At 39.6% G+C, this 22,913-nt stretch overlaps 1 long non-coding RNA gene across 1 annotated transcript in view; it reads right to left on the minus strand.

Moving 5' to 3' along the window:
* LOC141349788 (uncharacterized) overlaps positions 1 to 16,174 on the minus strand; it is a 47,249-nt gene extending 31,075 nt beyond the window's left edge. The window contains exon 1 of the long non-coding RNA XR_012357819.1: positions 16,092 to 16,174. This is a non-coding gene — a long non-coding RNA (uncharacterized lncRNA). The remainder of the gene's footprint in view (positions 1 to 16,091) is intronic.
* Positions 16,175 to 22,913: the final 6,739 nt, after the last annotated feature.

The raw sequence follows: 22,913 nt of genomic DNA on the forward strand, positions 1-22,913 counted from the left end.
TTGATCACTGTAGTTGAGGTCAAGAAAAATATTCATAACGCTGTTATAAAACTATTTGACAGGGTATTAACACTTAATAACATTTTAACAACAAATTATATTTGAACCACTGTAGTTGAGGTCAAGAAAAATATTCATGACGCTGTTATAAAAGTATTTGACAGTATTAACACTTAATGACATTTTAATGACAAATTATATTTGTACCACTGTAGTTGAGGTCAAGAAAAATATTTATGACGCTGTTATAAAAACTACTTGACAGAGTATGAACACTTAATAACATTTTAATGACAAATTATATTTGAACCACTGTAGTTGAGGTCAAGAAAAATATTCATAACGCTGTTAGAAAACTATTTGACAGTATTAACACTTAATAACATTTTAATGACAAATTATATTTGTACCACTGTAGTTGAGGACAAGAAAAATATTCATGACGCTGTTATAAAACTATTTGACAGGGTATTAAGACTTAATAACTTTTAATAACAAATTATATTTGTACCACTGTAGTTGAGATCAAGAAAAATATTCATGATGCTGTTATAAAATTATTTGACAGTATTATCACTTAATGACATTTTAATGACAAATTATATTTGAACCACTGTAGTTGAGGTCAAGAAAAATATTCATGATGCTGTTATAAAACTATATGACAGAGTATTAACACTTAATGACATTTTAATGACTTATATTTGAACAACTGTAGTTGAGGTCAAGAAAAATATTCAGGACACTGTTATGATATTTTTAATGACAAATTGAATTTTTATCACTGGTAAAAAGTGGTCAGTTATGTTGTCTTGGTAATGTCGGGCTGTCATGACAGGTTATGATGTATTGGTTAATGTCAAGTTATCATAACTAAGACATCTGAAACAATGTCATCTTTGTATTAAAAATGACATAATTAAACAAATAACACTTAATGACAGTTGTCATAAACATGCATAAAATATCCTTCATGTTCATGACACTTACAAGGAACCTGTCACACAATAGATACGTGACCAACACATTGTAAACCTTCATAAACAATTTAGAGTTTTTTAAAGTTTAGATTTGCTTGACTGATAATGTGGATGGGAGGAGGATAGATTAGTGCTTAGTATTTAATTCAATTAAACGATTTGAAGCAAAGGAAGTTACTGGGAGGAAAAGCGAGCTTTCTTTTGAACAAAGTAACACACTGTTCTCATTACGCATTCTGGCCTTTTATCTCTTTAACAAAGAAAGCAGAGAAATCAATATGGAATTAGACAAGAGCAGAGTCCTGAATTATTGAGGATTTTAAGCTCTGGTTGTTCAGAATAATATTCTTTATTATTGTAAATTAACATTCACTTTAAACATCTTTTTCCTCTTTGCAGTTCTTGACACATTTTAAGATAACAGAACAGATTTTCTGAGAGAAATACAATAAGTATCACAGAACATAATTGCAAAAACATGTAATGGAGAAAAAGAATATGATGTGTTCTTTCAAAGGCAGGTCCATATGTTGTAAAGGTTAAATGAACTCAGCTGTAAGCATTTATAGTTTCATTCTGAGGGTGATGACCTTGTTTGTTTTGTCATAGTAAACTGAAAACAGATGCTTCATGTCTTGTTAATCGAAAGGACAATTACATTTTTTTCAATTGTAGAAAAAAACTAATGCTGGGTACACACCAAAAAATAACCGGGCTGATTTTATTCCTTTTGGATTACAATATTATACTGTAAAGACCTATTGTGTACCTTAAGGATTAATATTGTACCAGATACATTTTCGGGGTACTAAACAGTTACTGTAACTACCTTTGAAGGTACACAATAGATCTTTAAAGGACAAGTTTGGTATTTTACACTTAAAGCCCTGTTTTCAGATTGTTTATGATGAAATAGAACGGTTTTGACTTAAATTTGGACATATGATGCTGGCCCGAGAATTTTCGGGTGTTTATTGTATCACCTCCCACCTCTATAATGGCTGCATAGGTGCACAGGAATCTTTCCTAAAATGCATTAAATTTTAGTTTACAAAGACGTGAAACTCACCGAGGTGTCGGGGGTGTTCACTGATGTGCTCACGCGGGAATCGCTGCAAAAGATGCTTTCCAACAGGTGTTTTAGCATTCGTTGTTAACTTGTGGACCTATTTTTACAAACGCCTCACACCCGTACATTCTTCTTCCGTTGAGAGCTAGAATAATAGACACTCCAGCCCAGGTGGTGGCGATAATCCGCCTTTGCCAATTGCAAGAATACAAACAACGTTCCCGGCGCGGAGTACTACCGTACCTCACAGCACATCAAATACAAGTCAATGGAGTTGGCAAAAACTATAATAAAACCTGTTGGAAAGCATCTTTTGCAGCGATTTTTGTGTGAGCATATCAGTGAACACCCCTGACCACTCGGTGAGTTTCACGTCTTTGTAAACGAAAGTTTAATGCATTTTAGGAAGGATTGTTCCTGTGCACCTATAAACCCATTATAGAGGTGGGAGGTGATACAACAAACACCTGAAAATTCTCGGGCCAGCGTCCTATGTCCAAAATTCTGTCAAAACCGTTCTATTTCATCATAAACAATCTGAAAACAGGGCTTTAAGTGTAAAATACCGAACTTGTCCTTTAAGGGATAATAATATGCAACACATTCTCACTCCCCAAGGCGTCAAAATCTGAAGCATGTTCAAATGCCTTCAGCGTCAGTATGAAGACGCGAAGGGTGCCCTATGCGTCACTATATCGACAAAATGGGAACTCCGTTGCTTTCATGCTAATCCCTCAGCATCAGATATAGACAAAAGGGAATCCCGGAAGGTGATGCCGTCACGTTATGCGACAATTATGCCGCTTCTGGACGGTAACTACTAAATTTTTTTCCAATTTTTAAACCATTGTTGCTTGGGGTTGGGGTTAGACTTGGGTTTTGGATGTCAATTTAAGTATTGGTTTATACTTTTTGTCTTCTGATTTTTAAGCCATTGTTGCTTGGGGTTAGGGTTAGAGTTGGGTTTGGGTTAGGATGTAATTTTATGTAACAGTAAGTCGTTCTAACCCCAACCCCAAGCGACAATGGTAAAAAATTTGGAACAAAAATTGAGTAGTTACCGTCCAGAAGTGGCATGATCCTTCCGATCGTCGGCATCACCTTCCCGGATTCCCTTTCGTCTATATCCGATGCTGAGGGATTAGCATGAAAGCAACGGAGTTCCCATTTCGTCGATATAGTGACGCGTAGGGGCACCCTTTGCATCTTCATACTGACGCTGAAGGCGTTTGAACATCCTTCAGATTTTGACGCCTTCAGGAGTGAGAATGGGTTTTAATATACCCAAAAAATGTACAACATTGTATTATGTTTAGTATATCTGTAAAGGTACAAAACAGAAACACACCAGCAACAAAAAAGACACAGTTTTAACCTTTTTCCTGACAGTGTATAAAATCATACTTGGAAAGGAAAAATGGTTTCTAGTCTGGTAAATTCATTTGATAAACTTTTGAATTTATGAGCCTATTCTATTAGAGATTGCATACTTTATTTGAAACCATTAGAGAATATTACAATACAATATATAAAATAATTTAAGTAAACAAAAGCGAGAGAGAGAAGGCAGCAGTTGATCTTACTGGTTGACACTTTTAGCTTGCAGATAAATCTTACAAAGAGCCCTGCTTGGAAAAGCAAAATATTTCCCGCTACTGGTATGCTGCACTTTTTATTTCATCTTTTTAATCTTTTATTAGATTTCATCTAATGCTTTTATGCCTGTTTGATATAATCATCTGCTGTGCGATACTTAAATATCTGCAGCTTGCAAACAGATGTACTGTAAAGTGGCTCCATAGAAAAAGTTATAAATTGCTAGTTTCTGACTTTGATGAGCTGAATTAACTTTCTGCATCAATTATCTGTCTTGTGTTTTATGATATTTCAGCGGCACAACCAAGCATTTATTTCTAAGACAGGATAATCACTTTTAAGGTAAAAGGCTTTTGAATAGCATCATACAAGCATTGCATGATTGTTTGACTCAACATTTGAGCTTTTCATGTACCAATATTAAACATAAGTGTGATTTAAACCATTATGATTGCCCCTATGGAAGTATTTATGACTAGTAAACTCATGTGCTTATTTATATTTTGCTTTCTATTTCTCTTGATAATATAAATGGTAAACAATCCTTTCTGCCCTCAAGGGAATCCATTACAGCTACAAGAAAAGAGATGCTTTTAGCAACCACTAAAGTGTAGAGTCTGAGAGACAGAAAGAGAGAGAGAGATGCTTTTAATGCGTTCACTTTTGTAGGCCCACACAAAGGAAGCCAATATAGTTGACAACAAAGTAGAGCGATTAATCTCTCCGAATGAGTGACCCACCAGAGCGGCGTGTCAGTCTGGTGGAATCCATCTGACCTTTGCATTATCGTGTGGGTTCAGATAATGATTCTCAAAGGGGAACCTGAAGTGTGCATTACGTGCACCTCTTATTCTGTTAAAACAAAATATAATCAGAGCATGACGCTTGAACGTCTGATGAAAAACAGATGGATGAGAGGCTGAACTGTGAAGGACAGAGGTAAATGTCTTTAAAGTGCTTTCAACTGTGCAACTCACAGACCATCACGGCAGATGCATCCAGATGCACAGTTAAAAGTTCTTTATTGCAATTTTTGGAAGAGGCGACTCTACTAATTGTTGAGTTAGTTTCACGACTGGATGCTTGCGCCCATGGGGTTGATCACAACCTCTCGTAATTATGAGATGTTGAACAGCTGGCAGTTGACCCAGAGCCAAGTGTAATGTGTCACTCTCTTCGCCAGCTTTTTAAGAGTTTCAGCATCAGCTATTGTTGACATATTTTGGCTGTGACATACATGCAGACACCCAGAATAACAGTGTTCCCGTGGTTCAATGAAGCATTGCAGAGCAAAGTTTATGGGTTTGATCCCAGGGAACACATATACTCATAAAATGTATACTCTGAATGCACTGTAAGTTGCTTTGAATAAAAGTGTATGCTAAATGCATAAATGTAGAACAATAATGAATGTAGAACATTCATAGAAAAATGTATTTACATGCTTTACATGAGAGCGGGGCACAACCTAACGCTTTTTGGCTTTGGCTCAAAAAACACTGTGATACAACTAACCCCGCTGTGTAAAAATGATTTCAATCCCAGCTATCAGTTACTAGGAGTTGCTGACATGTTTGAAAATGGTGTTATGTTGTAGATAACAAGACAGTCAATAAAATAATATAAGGTTGGATTTGGTGACTTACCCAACTCAGAAATCGAAAAACTTAAGAAGAAATTTACTTTTATGCCTCCAAAACATTTTTTGTTCATTATCTTAACCAAAACACGTCACAACTTTTCACAAATTCACAAGAGATCATCTTCTGACAGTAAGAGAAAATGACCAAAAGCACAGATTGCTCGACCCTGTTGGAGTATGTAAAGTAGCCGCGTTACAATTAACCCTGCGTTAGTTTGCTCACCCCTACTCTTCCCTTTCTAAGTGCAAAGCAAACAGTGGCAGTCAAGGGCTGTAATATTTTAAGCAGATATCTTTGATGTCCCAACACCATCTGCCACAGTTAAATTGGTAATATACTCACTATATTCCTCAATATGTCTTGGGTATGATTTTTAAATCTTCAGAAGCAGAGCTATTTTGGTTATAAAAACAAAGGAATACTTCACTTAAAAATAAAAATTCTGTCATTTTCTTTTTTAAATTTATATTTTATTATATAAATTATAATGAAATTGTCCAAATGTGTGCTGTATTCAAAATCAAAGTCTTTGAATGCTTTGAAAGTCTTTGAACTCAGATTGTAATGAGATGAGGGTGTGCAAGTAATGACAGATTTTAATATTTTTTTAACATTGAACCATTTTAAATTAAACGCCTAACATGGATTACATTCTTATGGTATTGATAAGTTGAAGTTGTGATTGGTCGCAGTGGTTCTCAAATGTTTTATGACATTTTATACAAAAAATTAATTTATCATAAATTCTGTGTAATAAAACCTCAGAAAAATAAGGCAACTAACCAACAGCAATTTGTTGTATAATTTAATGTTTTGTTTAAAGGGGTGGTTCAATGGTATTTCAAGCATTCTGACTTATTAACACAGTTATAGAGTTGTTTCCTCATGCTAAACGTAGGCAAAGTGTCAAAAAAGCAGTTGGGCCTGTTACAGAGTATTTCTGTGCCGAATGCACTTTGCCAGGGTTCGTACAAGTTTCGGAAAGTTTTTTCGATTAGGTCCAGCTGACGTTTCAGGGTTTTTCTATACGTATCACTTTTTTATATGGGCACTTCCCCCGGAAAACCCCGCCCACCTGTCAATCAGCGGGAGACGCTAGAACTTTCAAACATCATATCACGCGAGATAGCTTTGTTTAATTTCAAAACTCGACAATGGCACAAAAGAAGAAGTGTGTTTTTGGATGTAAGGAGAAGAAAGTCATCCTTATGGAAACAATGGATATAGTTTATTATCCGGGGTAGCAGCGGAGTTTTGCGTGTGTGTTTGATCAGCTGGATTTCCCCAACCGGGTCATGAGTTGCACGTGTTAAGTAAGACTTCTGTCTTATGTTGGAAATAGGCGCGTGCATATTATATAAATGACACGAACATGTAATGAATCATAAGTTAAACAGTGTTGTATAGTGTTGCATGACTCGTACTCGCTCCTCCCGCGGTATAACTCCTCCTTCTTCATTTTTTTGTACGTTATCGGAAAGATTCGGTAAAGCTAACCTTTCTTTTATAAATCTGATTTAACTAAAGTCTCTTCGGAGATATAAAGGATGTAATACTACTCTATAGGTTGTGAGGGTTAGCAGGACAGATGAACCCAAATGCAGACGATGTCGGGGAAAACAGAAAACACTTTATTTCTTACAAACAAAACAAAAACCCACGAGGGGGTACACAACATGAAAACATGAAACTAACAGATAACACTAAACTTGACTTGACTTTGACTCTGACTCTGACTTGTATATAAGTACACGAGTAACACGACACGACACAACACAATGATCCTGCACAGAACAAAAGAAACACTGACATTAAATAGAGAAAACCAAACAAGATAACGAGCGGGAACAGGTGATGGGAATAAGTAATAATTGACAATAAGCAGGAGAACGAGGGAACGGGGACAAATGACAAGACACCGGAGGTACATGCCAAACACAAAAACTAGGCATGAACCTCCACACAAGGCCAGGGACTGCCAGAACTCTGCCACCATGACAAAATACAAATTTAACAAGACTTCAAGGCAGAGTCCTGACAGTAGCCCTCTCTCAAAGGACGCCACCTGGCGTCCAAAAAGGGAACACACAAGACAAGAAAACATGACAGATAATAAACATGACAAGACTAGAAGACATCAGACTAAAACTTAACAAAAGGTGCTAAAAACAAAACTCAAACACACTGAAGTCCACAAAATACTCAAAACAGGACAGTCCATGGGGGTTTGGGGCGAGGACGCAGCAAAGGCCAAGCAGACCTCACTGACCGTTCAGTCAATGACTGCGCGGGCTGGGTCGACTGCGCGGGCTGGGTCGACTGCGCGGGCTGGGTCGACTGCGCGGGCTGGGTCGACTGCGCGGGCTGCGCGGGCTGGGTCGACTGCGCGGGCTGCGCGGGCTGGGTCGACTGCGCGGGCTGCGCGGGCTGGGTCGACTGCGCGGGCTGCGCGGGCTGGGTCGACTGCGCGGGCTGCGCGGGCTGGGTCGACTGCGCGGGCTGCGCGGGCTGGGTCGACTGCGCGGGCTGCGCGGGCTGGGTCGACTGCGCGGGCTGCGCGGGCTGGGTCGACTGCGCGGGCTGCGCGGGCTGGGTCGACTGCGCGGGCTGCGCGGGCTGGGTCGACTGCGCGGGCTGCGCGGGCTGGGTCGACTGCGCGGGCTGCGCGGGCTGGGTCGACTGCGCGGGCTGCGCGGGCTGGGTCGACTGCGCGGGCTGCGCGGGCTGGGTCGACTGCGCGGGCTGCGCGGGCTGGGTCGACTGCGCGGGCTGCGCGGGCTGGGTCGACTGCGCGGGATGCGCGGGCTGGGTCGACTGCGCGGGATGCGCGGGCTGGGTCGACTGCGCGGGCTGCGCGGGCTGGGTCGACTGCGCGGGCTGCGCGGGCTGGGTCGACTGCGCGGGCTGGGTCGTCCCGAAAGCTAATGCAACCCGAACACTGGCCAAGCCGAGGATCGGACCAAACGAGAACGCCAGCTCTTCCAGGTCCGGATCAGAGTTTACGGCGGCCCTCCACAGTTCGGAAAATATCCGATCACGGAACCCACTAGAAAGCCAGTCCGGCACAGGGCACACTGCAAGGGGCAGTAGAAGCCCCACTGAAGGTGAAACGGCTGACCCCGACACCGTTGCTGGGTTCAGTTCAGGCAGGATCATTCTGTGAGGGTTAGCAGGACAGATGAACCCAAATGCAGACGATGTCGGGGAAAACAGAAAACACTTTATTTCTTACAAACAAAACAAAAACCCACGAGGGGGTACACAACATGAAAACATGAAACTAACAGATAACACTAAACTTGACTTGACTTTGACTCTGACTCTGACTCTGACTCTGACTCTGACTCTGACTCTGACTCTGACTCTGACTCTGACTCTGACTCTGACTCTGACTCTGACTCTGACTCTGACTCTGACTCTGACTCTGACTTGTATATAAGTACACGAGTAACACGACACGACACAACACAATGATCCTGCACAGAACAAAAGAAACACTGACATTAAATAGAGAAAACCAAACAAGATAACGAGCGGGAACAGGTGATGGGAATAAGTAATAATTAACAATAAGCAGGAGAACGAGGGAGCGGGGACAAATGACAAGACACCGGAGGTACATGCCAAACACAAAAACTAGGCATGAACCTCCACACAAGGCCAGGGACTGCCAGAACTCTGCCACCATGACAAAATACAAATTTAACAAGACTTCAAGGCAGAGTCCTGACATAGGTACTCCAGATTAACATCAGAAATGCAGAAACAGTGTGTTGGTTTTAATTAAAATGCTAAAGTGTCCATAGCTGTTTCTACGTATCTGATGTTAATCTTGAGTACCTATATAGTAGTATTACATCCTTCATATCTTCGAAGAGTCTTTAGTTTTATCAGATTTATAAAAGGCAGATTAGCTTTACCGTTTCTTTCCGATAACGTACAAAAAATCCGGAAGGAGGAGTTACGAACTGCGGGAGGAGTGAGTCACGAGTCAACACTTTACACAACACTGACTGGATAACTTATGATTCACTAAAAGTCTTACTTACCGTATGCAACTCATGACCCGGTTGGAACTTTTCAACGAATCCAGCTTTAAACAAAACACACATGCAAAACTCCCCTGCTATCCCGGAAAAAAACCTATCCATTGTTTTCATAAGGCTGGCTTTCTTACATCCAAAAACACACTTCTTCTTTCGTGCCATTGTTGAGTGTTAATATATAACAAAGGTGTCGCGTGAAGTGATGTCTGTAATTTACATCCTCAGGTCACGCTCTCCCGCTGATTGACATGTGGGCATGGTTTCCGGGGGAAGTGCCCATGAAAAGAAATGATACGTATGGCTTGCCCCAGAAATGTCAGCTGGACCCATATTCGTAAAAACTTTCCGAAACTTGTACGAACCCTGGCGAAGTGCATTCGGTACAGAAATACTCTGTAACACATCCAACAGCTCTTTTTGAGACTTTGCATTTGGTTAGCATGAGGAAACCAACCTTTAAACTGTGTTAATAAGTCAGAATGCATGAAAAACTGTTGAACCCTCTTTTAAGTTTTAAATTGGTTGATGTCATCCACCTGTCAGTTCTTGCGGCGCCACAACTACAGCAACAGCACCAGTGACATCTTTCATCTTATCACAGATCCCTTCAAGTGCCTGCACGTGTCACACTCTGGACTGGGATGCAGTGTATCTTACTAATGATAACTATAGCTAGAATGAGTTTTCCTCTATGTTTTGGCTGACTTTATAAAGCACAGTGTTCTTTCATTTAACCCTATTACTGTAAAGGCCCCGATAGGCATAAACTTGCACTGCTCGTTACATTAGCACCCCTGGACTACAAACAATATTTTATGGTGACGTCTAAAATTACATTACACTAATTACACTTACATTTAATTGATAAATGTACTGTATAAATGTACTCTGCTGCAGGCCTTGGTTAAACAGTGCCGACTCACATTTTACAGGCCATGACCCGACAGCCTGCCAAGACTTCTTTCAACAAACATTCATCCAATCGAATCTCATAGGGTAATGTCAGCCAATAGCAAGCTGTGTTAAACAGAAGCATGCGGTGATTTGCATTCAACCATTTAACTACCACACAAACATTCGTCCTCTTAAATTGCTTTTCCTCATTATCATAGGAAGGAGAGAGATAATGTAAACACCTTGGCTCTTTTAATTAAATGCCAGTTTAATTAAGATGCTGATTCACAGATAATACTTTTTGAGTCCAAATCAGAGTACAGGGCAAAGCAAATTAACCATCAGGAGGTCTAGACCTCCACATACTTCAAGTTGGAAAACATGGCCTGCATAGCAATGATACTGGTCACTGGCGTATCAAAGACTCTAGTAAAACATTGTTTAGCGTCTCAGATGCTTTTATCCTAAGCAACTTCAAGCTATACATTTTATCAGTATGTGCATGTGTTCGCTTCCCACAATGCACTACCTTTAAGCTGTCGATGGATGGATGGATCTTAAAGGATTAGTCCATTTTCTTAAAAAAATTCCAGATAATTTACTCACCACCATGTCATACAAAATGTTGATGTCTTTCTTTGTTCAGTCGAGAAAAAATAATGTTTTTTGAGGAAAACATTCCAGGATTTTTCTTATTTCAATGGACTTTAATGGACCTCAACACTTAACAGTTTGAATGCAGTTTAAAATTGCAGTTTCAAAGAACTCTAAACGATCCCAAACAAGGCATATGGGTCTTATCTAGCGAAACGACAGTCATTTTTGGCAAGAAAAATAAAAAAATGCTCTTTTAAACCACAACTTCTCGTTTTCCTCCGGTGCGCCAACGTGACCTCACGTAATAAATCATCACGCCAAGAGGTCACGGGTGACGTATGCAAAACTATGCCCCAGTGTTTACAAGTGTGGAGAAAGAGGACCGTTCCGACGTTGTTGTATGTGGAATGATACTAATTAATGTCTTTGTGTCAGTTTATTGTTCAAAATGGTCTGCAAATATGCGTTTCGTATATCTAATACGTGACCTCTGACGTCATTACGCAATTACATGAGGTCGCGCTGGCTCGTCACACAGCCGGAGGAAGAAGAAAAGTTGTGGTTTAAAAGTGAATTTTTTTTTCTTACAAAAAATGACAATCTTTTCGCTAGATAAGACCCTTATGCCTCGTTTGGGATCGTTTAGAGTCCTTTAAAACTGCAATTTTAAACTGCATTAAAACTGTTAAGTGTTGGGGTCCATTAAAGTTCATTAAAATCAGAAAAATCCTGGAATGTTTTCCTCAAAAAACATAATTTCTTCTCGACTGAACCAAAAAAAGACATCAACATTTTGGATGACATGGTGGTGGTGAATAAATTATCTGGATTTTTTTTTTTAAAGGACTAATCCTCCCACATTTCTACAATATTTAACCAAGATTTCTTTTTTTCATTTGCTTGCTAACTGCAGCAATAATTGAAATCTCAATTTGGTGTCAGACTATCAGTTAAATTTACTTTTTATCAGTTTCATTCCTAAGTAATAGTTCAAACGTGCAGAAAATCATTAAAAGGCCGCCATTCAAATTAGATAAGGATTCGAGAGAGCCATTTCACCAGCGTGCAACCATGACATCTCATCTCCTTTTATCCTTCATTGGCACACATATGGCCTCCACGTCTTTGATTAGGCCCGGTGGGCTTGTTTTGGCCTGGTGGCAGGATGCAACGCTGCTGATTCTGAGATAAGTCCAATAAATGATAGATGATAGGTGCAATAGCGCCAGTGCCGGAAGTCAGCACATATCGCGACGTGATTGGCTGTGTCAGGGCTGGAACAGCGCCCTGCAGAGAGAAGCGTTAACTGATGTGTCAGGTATTTGGGTCCTGTCTACAAGCTCGCATTAGCTCAGACCCGTTGCCCCCCCAAAAGCCATGCAGGGTCCAAAAAGACAGCACCCTCTGCGGTGCTGTTATCACATTAGCTATTGTGCCAGCTTGCTGTTGGACCTTTGTGGAGTCGCTGCTAGCATTTCGTGTGGAGACTTCAATAAGTATATGAAGGAAAACTGTGAGAGGGTGCCGCCTGGAGCGAGCAAATAATGAGAAGCTTTTTTAGGGGGTGATAGTGAAGTGTATGTTTACTAGAAGATTAGACTGTCTGCTGTTATCTTCTGTTGTATATCTCTGCATCTCGATTTGGTGCAGGGAATGCACTCAGAATTGTAACAAATACTGAGATTTATATACCTAGATTTGAAGTTACTTCATTTTGGGCTAAAACTTTAATTGAGGAAATACATTAAGAAAATTCTTTGTGTCCTGCGAGATAAAATGCCTTGGTTATTTCACTCAATTTACCTCTCAAGTGCTTTTTTCCATTGATGGAGACATATTGCTAAATGAATCTGAAGGAAATGGCCCTAAGCTTTATCGCAATGAGGAGAGAGAGGTAATCACTGTGCAAAACCAAAGTAAAATCGGTATCTCGCAGCCACAAGCACGCATACATAGACATGGCTTTGTGTGCTTGTCAATGTTTTGGGCTATCAAGCTAAAAGTCTATGGTTTTATGAAAATAACCCTGAATGCTGAAATTTGAGCAATACTGCAACCAAGCATTCATGAAATGTTCAGCTTACAGGTAAAAGGTTGCAGGTTTGAATCCAAGCAGGTTTGGTACTATTACCATGTCTGTCAGGAAATGTGTTTGATGTTGGGAGTTAAAACTGTTTCACACTGAAAGTGGTTTCATAAGTCATCATCAGTCTAAAATAATCCTGGCTGGTGACAATTTAAACTTATCTAAAAATGTCACTGGGTTTTAAAAACTAATTTATTGTTTTGTTCTGACCAGGGCTACAACATCTAATCGACTTTTAAAGGGGACATGTCTCAAGACTTTTTTAAGATGTCAAATAAATCTTTGGGTCCCCAGAGTCCATATGTGAAGTTTTAGCTCAAAATACCTCACAGATAATTTATTATAGCAAGTTAAAATTGTCACTGTGAAGGTGTGCAAAAATGTGCCGTTTTTGGGTGTGTCCCTTTAACATGCAAATGAGCTGATCACTGTCCTAAATGGCAGTGGGGTGGTTGGATAGTGCAGATTAAGGGGCGGTATTATCCCCTTCTGACATAACAGGGGAGCCAAATATCAATTACTTATTTTTTCACATGCTTGCAGAGAGTTACTGGGTTGATCTTATTCACATTTTCAAGGTTGATAAAAGCACTGGGGACCCAATTATAGCACTTAAACATGGGAAAAGTCACATTTTCATGATATATGTCCCCTTTAAATAATATTTGCTAGCTAAAATAACTTTTATAGAATGTCATTATCGATTAATTTGGTCTTTGGCGTTACTTGCTTATCGCAACAGTGCCAGACAGCGGAAATGCACAGAGCACTGCACAGAGGAGGGGTTTGTAAATAAAAGTTCAATTTATTTCTTTAATATAAGCTACTTTGTCTTTGTTTGGAGCAGATGCGCCTGACTTTATGGCTGGGTCGGAAAGCAGGCAGCTGACTTGAGGCAATGACTTCGGTGGCAGCATTTGTGCATGAAGGCAGCTCCAGGAAACACATTCGGACAGCATTCAAAGACAGTGTAACGTTATTCTGTTTGAAATATAAACACTTTGTGAACTAATTGAATATTTAAAAACTACAATATTATTTCTCACTAGAAATGCAATCAAAGGTGTACAACGTGGAAATATAAACTTATTTATACTAAAACTATTATGAACTCGACCAGGCTCAACCGAAACACATTTCCCTGGGCAGGCATACAAATTGTGAGACATTGGCTGCAACCAAAAGCTCTAAAATGCTGCCTCCCAAGGCAGGAAGGCATCAAGGCACACCCGAATCCAATGTTTGCTTTACTTCCTGACACCTGAGATATTTTCATCTTCTTCACTACAATTCTATGCATGTGTGCGCGGGGAATGTGATTGGTTGAGCCTGGTCAAGTTTGAAAAAATAAAGTGGCGGCCAAGCTGGAGCACAAATTTAGTGTAAATAAGGTTATATTTTTAATTTTTACACCTTTTGATTGCATTTCTAACAAGAAATTAGTATTGTTGTTTTTAAATATGGGATTAGTTATCAAAAATGCTCTCTTTGTTTATATTTCAAAAAGAATTCCATTACGCTGCCTATAAAAGCTGTCCAAATGTTTCCCGGAGCTGGGAATGCCTTGGGTTTAGCACGCAGCCATTGGGTGCATCCCAATTAGAAGGTTGCATCCACTGAAGGCCATATTTAAAGGTCAATGACATCACCGTGCCACAATGAAGGCTGTTCCAATTCCTAAAGCCTTCAGATGTGGCCTCCAAATGCGTCAGATGGATCGTTCACCTCAAGATTCAATGCACCCCTGTGAAGTCTGAAATCACTGCGAAGACTGAAATCCCGCCTTTGAAGTCGCGTCCTTCTAAGGATCTCGCCTTCGAATTGGGATGCACCCATTGAAGGCAGCGAAGGATACATGATGCCTTCAAAAATCTACCTGAAGAAGGTATCTCAGGAGACAGGAAGCAAAGCATTGGATTCAGACATGCCTTGATGCCTTCCTGCCTTGGAATGCTTCCTCATAGATGCAGCATTTTAGAGCAGCCTAGAATTCGTGCTGTTGCAATGGGGTGGTAGTGCCCAAATATATGGACGTACAAATTCATTCGAATAACCCACCTTTATTGTATAAAAGATACATTTATTAAACGTAAATCTGTCTTTTGCAGCAACACCAGTCGAGAGAACTACTGATATAATCTGATATTTGTCTTTCACATCATGTGTGCGGCTTGTAAACAAACAGCTGGAGTGTTTGGTTATTAGTCATTTCGCAGAAAAAGCAATTTACAGTAAATTAATTTCAGACACAACCAGAGGTTTGGTGACTAGCTCAAGGGCACACTGGTGACTGAGGATCTAACTTACTCTCATTTTGTATTTTCTTTCCTAGGGTTTGAAGTTGAGCTGGCAAACGAGGTCAGAAACCACTACACCACAACCACACTGTTAACTAGTTATGAAGTGTTATGGCTGACAGAGAACATAAAAACCAGAAAAACCACAACACCAAGTGCAAATCAGACTTTAAAAAGCAATGCTATCCACTATTGTTTGCAACCCCAATCGGTGTTTGCACTAAGTAAATGTTTTTTTTTAGCATTGTTTTGGCTATATCCCCAAGCAAGAATTACTCAAAGCGTAGCGTATAAGAAAGGTGTCGAGACAGGTGCGAGGACATATCCAAACACAGTGTACAAACCTTGCGGGTAGACCTGCATGAGTGGACATGAGTTAGAAGTGGGTGCCCTACCAAACATTAATAATAAACTGACAGATCACCATCCTCCCAAATGGCAAGAATCAGCTGCTGTTGTATATAGACAAACAGTAGCTTTACATTTAAAGGTGTTGTGTGCGACCATCTAAACCCTGCTATGCAGGTGTGATACTTCTGTCTGAGATTCCCTTCACAGTATCTGCTCAGAAAATAAGCGTATGTATAAACAAGTTAACTTGAGGTTTGGAGGAAAAAAACACACTACCCTCCAGCAAAACAGCACCCTTGTAAACTAATCTTTACCGCAGTGACAGAAAAAAACTACACACTGGGTGGGTAAGTGAAGGCCTTGATGCCTCCTATAAAGTGTTTCGTATGGCTGCCTACCATAGCTAATGTTTATTTGACCGCCACAGGCACACCACAATGCAATACCACATTCATCATGTTGACATTTCATGCCAAGTTAGACTGTAATAAAACACTCGACATACTTAATCCTTTCTTATGTAATAATTTACCTATGGCAGCGGGTGTTGGGACCGTGGCACGGTGGGTAGTAGTGCTCACAGGGATGCAGGTTCGCATCCGGCTGCCGTCAGTCTTCCACTATATAGAGTAAGCAAAAAAGCTTATTGAGTTGATGGGTTTGGTGTCATATACAGTCTTAATTGTTACATATTATAGGCCAGGTTATATATCATTGCTGTGAAGGGATTAAATCCGACTCTAAATGGTCGTGGAAGTTATTTTTAGCCGTGAAAATACGGAAAGTAAAGTGACGCAAAGATTCAGTCAGTCTTTAAACATTAAACACAGTCTTTGTGTGTGGGTCATGTTTCACAAAGCTTTCAAATCTGTCCACAGCTGATAGAGGGATTTAAATAGCTTTCCATGTTGTTTAATTAGGTCTGTTTGTTTTGATTTAGCAAAACAAAAGATAGTGTCAGAATTCATCAAAAAGAAATGCTGTTTTGTGTGTGTGTGTTTGAGGTGTTGGATGGTGGGTGTGCAATAACAGAAAGGAGATTTGTCAGATTCTGTCTACCGCTATCAACCTTTCAAGGGCAAAACTCACATTGTCAGAACTCACATGGGCTGCTTGTGTTGTCTTGCCGTCCCGCTCTGCATGGAAGGCAACAATAGAGTTCAAAGTCAGCCATCATTCTAGATGAGTCCCATCCATCATGCAAGAATACATATGACATCCATTTTGCTCCACTTCCTCTTGACTGAGCCTTGGATTTGTGCTGCCTGCCTTATAATAGACCAACATCACAGCAAAACATCAACAGTTCGTGTATGAATTGAATAGTTCCTGTTAAATGATTCTTTTGTGCATTGCAGGGGAGGGTTAAACAATATTGTTTGCAAACTCGTTACAATTTATAATTGAGGTTAATGCATTTAGTTCTTTTGATGTAAGAGGGTGCATTTTTATTCAATGTCAAGAATAGATAATGATATTATGCAAATATAATGTGAATGTAATGATATACAGGACTGACAGAGTGAAACAGAATGTATATTTATTGAAAACGATGTATAACATGATGATCAGGAACGTTGCAGCACACATGCACGCACGCGCACACACACACACACACACACACACACACACACACACACACACACACATAGGGAAAGTCACAGGAGTCCGGGTTATGGCAATTGTCCTTATCTGTGATGTAGGGAATCCAGGAGTAAATGGAGATGGAAAGAGCCGACGATGGGGATGTCTTGGGAGCCTGGTAGGAAATGTATAAAACATGGGTTAGTTTATGAGACCAGACAATGAGTTAGTGAATGAGTGAGGTTTATAATGGCTGCGTCCGAAAACTTAGGCAGCTAACTTGTTGCAACTTTGGAGGCATGAAGGGAAACGCTTTCAGACACACTTCAAAGGCAGTGTTTGTGATAACTAATCACATATTTCAAAAAAACTACAATAATTTCTTGCTAGAAATGCAATTAAAATGTGTAAAAATTGAAAATATTGAAATATTGACCAGGCTCGACCCATCACATTCCCCATGCACGCACACGCATAGAATTGTGGGACAAGATCTCAAGAGTCCTATCATTGTACCCAAGTACCTAACATTGGATTCGAACATGTCTTGATGCCTTCCTGCCTTGGAATGCTGCCGCAGAAGACAGCAATTTAGAGTTTTCGGACACAGCCATAGTGTGTGGTGATTGGTGAATGGGGAACAGGTGGTGCCGATTAATTTTCAGGTGATCGTGATTGCTGGTTAGTAATTCTGAGTACACACCAAAAGATAATCGGGCCGATTTTCCCCCTTGCGGAAATCCTACCTATGTCCCGATTATCTTGATGGTTCTACAGATTATGCTATCAGATTTTCCCTTGGTGTGAGGTGTGTTAGGAGTGTCCGATCCTGATCGGAAGAAGTCAGAGCCGTCCCAATTGCAAATCGTAAATATTAAACACGTTTGTGGGGGGAACCCAGAGGACAAACGCGTGCAAGCTCTTGAGATTATCAAGTGAAACAAAACAATATCCAATCAGAAAGTGATATGATGGAAGACGGAAGCAGTCATGGCGCAGCACAAAGGGAAGTTAATGCAATGTTAACTTGTACAGACCATGTTCCTGCTGTCTCCACGACTTTACCCAAACCTTTTACTTTATTCCCGTGAAAATCATTCTAAACACAATCATTGAAATTTCTTCCTGCATATTGTCCGCCATGCTTATTCTGAAGTCTCGTGAGATTTTTTGTGTTTACAGTTGAGACTCTGGCTGAAAATCTGTTCGTGTGTGGTGTGCTGTCTTTGACACATCATGACACACGACACACTATAGAAACAAAACGGTTAAATTTAGGATTTTTGTGGTCTATCACATGATGATATTTGATACCTTATAAAGATGTAAAAAATCTTTTGGTGTGTACCCAGCATAAGGTGTGGACCTGGTGTCTCCGTTACAGTGAAGCAGTAGGAAGTAAGTGGGTGATTCTCACAAAAACTTGGTTTTAAAAATGTCAAGCATGAGAATGTAAAAATTGCTTAAATTTACTTTTTTTCCCACCAGACATTGAAAAACAAAGTCTGGAGTAAATGGGAACATTAATTTAAAAACTTTTACTTATTATTTAACACTTTTTGTAACATAATTTAAAAAGTTAGTCCTAAAAAATCTCATTACCGCAACAGTCAGAAAACATTAACACTGACATATTTTCAAAATGACATGACAAACCTGAAAGAACATAATTTGGAGATTCTGCACATGCATTTAAAATCAAAGTATTATGCTTCTATTAATTAAATTAACATTTAATAAGCATCTGTTGTGGTAATGATAATCAACATGTCGTTTAAGCATTCTGACAAGACAATATTTCAAATTAACTGTAAAAAATGATCTTACCTGGTAGCCATCTTGAAGTAACTGGGCCATGTGCTTGGTCACTCAAAATCAAACTTTATTAATATTCTGTATGTGTGCTTAAACTGTTCTCAAAAAGTGTTGCGGAGGATGAGAACATCAGGCATGGACACATCATTTTCCTAATTTTTCTTCATTATTATTATACATGAATATTCAGTAAATATTTTTTCTGTCATCTAAAGTAGTCTAGCAAAACATCCATTTATTTTTTTTTCTTAAAATTTTTGTGTTCATTTGATTAAATTACAACATAACGCATGTTCAAACACAGCCGGACACATTGCGGTAATGAGAATTTCAGCAGAAAATGAGATAAAATTTCCAATTATAAATTCTTATGTTGAAATCACACATTGTGCAAGATAGAACACAGTATTGTGTTAATTCTGATGCTTTTTAATGTTACTATATTACACATTTTAAAGCTAAAATCATTAGGGCCGTGGTGTTTCAATGGTTTCGTGAGAATCACCCAAATAGACATATCCTCAATTGGCATGCGCTAACCTTCTGATGTATATTTCTGCATAAAACCCTTTACTATCAACTTAATAATATTCCATGTATTCTTAATAAAAGAGAAAAATCCTACCGTGCATGTGCATGAAAAATCTTGTGCTGTTCTGATAGAACATTGCTCACTGTCCATTTTGCAGGCCACATACACAGTAGCCTAAGCAAAGCGAACGCTGTCGCTTCCTTTCAACTTCAAAACCTCTTTATAAAAGAGAAAGAGTGGGAAAAAGATAAATATTTCTCTGAAGATGCCGATACACATCTCTCTTCTAAATCATGTGAGAAATAAAAAGAAGCAGTGGAGGCCCTGCTCTGGTATCTGTAATGTTCTTTGAAATTTAAGGTAGATCCTCAAGACCGTACATAATGTTTCATAAATAATGGCCAATCCCCTGAAGAGCTGCACTGTTGCTATATACATTTATCTTCAAAGTGCGTGGGTAAACACCAGACGTGCTGAACGTTATCACAGAATGTCAATATCTCGTATTGAGATGAAAACATATCTTTGTACATTGCAAAAAATGTGGTTATCTCAGAAAAAGTTGAAATTAGCACAGCACTTCATTTATCCAAGTGTGGAATCCTGACAACAGAGATTTCTGGCAATTAAGACAATAAGTTGCTTTAATTTACATGAGGAGTATGAATTACTGTAGTGCACAGATGGGCATGGTTGAATTGGCAAGAGCAACATAGACTTGAGTCAAAAAAATATCTGGCATGAAACCGTCCCTGTTGCCTACATACTGAGAGATGAAAAAGCAAAATAATTGTACTGTTTAACTTGCTGTTTTAAGTGAGAATGGTTTTAGTTGAATTAAATAGAAGAAGTGTAATATAAAATACAGCAGAAGCCTGAATTTCTCATTGCGAACACATCTGTATGCAACGCTCACCTAATCCTAAAGAGTAAAACGTGAAGGGTGCTTCTTTGGCACCGAGCATGCATTTGAACTCAGGGGTTGAGACTGATCCATATAACGACAAGCAAATGATGGTCGTAACTCCCTTTACCACGATTCAATGCAAATGCAGTCAGGGAGCACATCTCCCTCAAAGGACAAGCGTAAACACTTTAAGTGCGTATCGATCTCCCTGTGTCGCTGAATTTAATTGGCTTTGTGTTTCTGACCAGATCCTGAAAATTTCTACCTTTGTCTTCAAAGCCACCGAGGGCGAGGACTGATAAACGCCTGAATCGATGTGACCCAGCAAAGTCAGATTTTTCATGTCCGAATTACGAGAATTCTTGTTTTGATAATGATCCTGCAAAGTACATCGAGCAAGAGTGATCAACAGGAAAACTAAAACCTTCTTATAGAGTGTAAGTGCCTATAAATGAACTGCATTTGTTCACAAGCAAAAATATCCAATAGGAGCGTGTTACAACTTCCCAATTAAATCCAGCCTGAGATCTGTTTCACACACCGTGACATTTGTAAAGAACACACCAACCAGGGTTAGCTTTATTGATGAGTGCATAGCTGTGATTAGAAAACAGCTTGTTTTTTCTTGTAAAGCTGGTAAAATTCACTCTTTTGCTTAAAAAGTGTTATTTCGCAGCATTACTAATTTACACCGCACATCTTTCTGTCACTATGTGCAAATGAAGATTTGGGTTGCTTGCTTGTCAAATGAGCAACCCCACTTCAGGAAACAATTGCCATCTTTTTTTCCCAAACTGAGATCCTGTGAAAAGTGATATAATGGGTGTGATATAAAAGCTGCAAATTTAAAATTTGGTTGCTACAAATAGTTTCTACACTTTCAGAAAAATGGTACTTAATATACCATTTTGGTACCAGTATGCCCGTTTTTGAAAAGGTACCACCCTAGTGACAACTTTTGTAGCTCCTTTATTTCTGAGAGTGTAGTAAAACATGTTTTATACCATAGTTTTACTGTATGAACTGCTGTTAGAGATTTACAATGTATTCTTAAGCCCGGCACACACCACAAGATAACCGTGATGAATTTTGGCCGATTTTCCCCCTTTTACGACAATCCTACAGTATGTCAAGTCCCGATCGTCTTTGTGGTTGAACCGTTTATCTTATCAGATTTTCCTGTGGTGCGCATTCTGTTTAGAGCGTATAAATCTGCTCGAAATCACGTCTGGGCGCTCTTGGGTGCGTTTCCCAAAAGCATCGTTAGCTAACGGTCGTTGTTACACATGAAATGTATTGATAATGACAGAACTTGCGACCATAGTTGCTTTCGGGAAACCCACCTCTGATGACCACAAAGGAAGATGTTTTAGGGATTTTTGTAACCAAACCGATCAAAAGCCCTATTCACTTCCATAGTATTCTTTTTTCTTCTATGGATGTCAATAGGACTTCGGTTTGTTCCTTAAAATAGAAACTTGTATTTTCCTTTCTGCTGTAAATACTTCCTTACACGAACTTTATAAATGCTGTACACTGTCCTAGATGTTTCTGGAATGTTGGCCAAATCTCAGTTTTGTTTCATATACAAGCAATATAACCATTGAAAATCACTTTAACTGTGGGCTCATGAACAAAAGCTTCATCATTCATGGAGTGCAATAGGGCATTATTTGTAGATGTACACTCACCTAAAGTATTATTAGGAATACCATACTAATACTGTGTTTGACCCCCTTTCGCCTTCAGAACTGCTTTAATTCTATGTGGCATTGATTCAACAAGGTGCTGAAAGCATTCTTTAGAAATGTTGGCCGATATTGATAGGATAGCATCTTGCAGTTGGAGATTTGTGGGATGCACATCCAGGGGACGAAGCTCCCGTTCCACCACATCCCAAAGTTGCTCTATTGGGTTGAGATCTGGTGACTGTGGGGGCCATTGTAGTACAGTGAACTCATTGTCATGTTCAAGAAACCAATTTGAAATGATTCGAGCTTTGTGACATGGTGCATTATTCCTGCTGGAAGTAGCCATCAGAGGATGGGTACATGGTGGTCATAAAGGGATGGACATGGTCAGAAACAATGCTCAGGTAGGTCGTGGCATTTAAACGATGCCCAATTGGCACTAAGGGGCCTAAAGTGTGCCAAGAAAACATCCCCCACACCACCACCACAGGCCTGCACAGTGGTAACAAGGCATGATGGATCCATGTTCTCATTCTGTTTACGCCAAATTCTGACTCTACCATCTAAATGTCTCAACAGAAATCAAACTCATCAGACCAGGCAACATTTTTCCAGTCTTCAACTGTCCAATTTTGGTGAGCTCGTGCAAATTGTAGCCTCTTTTTCCTATTAGTAGTGGAGATGAATGGTACCTGGTGGGGTCTTCTGCTGTTGTAGCCCATCCGCCTCAAGGTTATGCATGTTGTGGCTTCACAAATGCTTTGCTGCATACCTCGGTTTTAACAAGTGGTTATTTCAGTCAAAGTTGCTCTTCTATCAGCTTGA

Source organism: Misgurnus anguillicaudatus, chromosome 15 (assembly GCF_027580225.2).
Source record: "Misgurnus anguillicaudatus chromosome 15, ASM2758022v2, whole genome shotgun sequence".
Classification (NCBI taxonomy): Eukaryota; Metazoa; Chordata; class Actinopteri; order Cypriniformes; family Cobitidae; genus Misgurnus; species Misgurnus anguillicaudatus.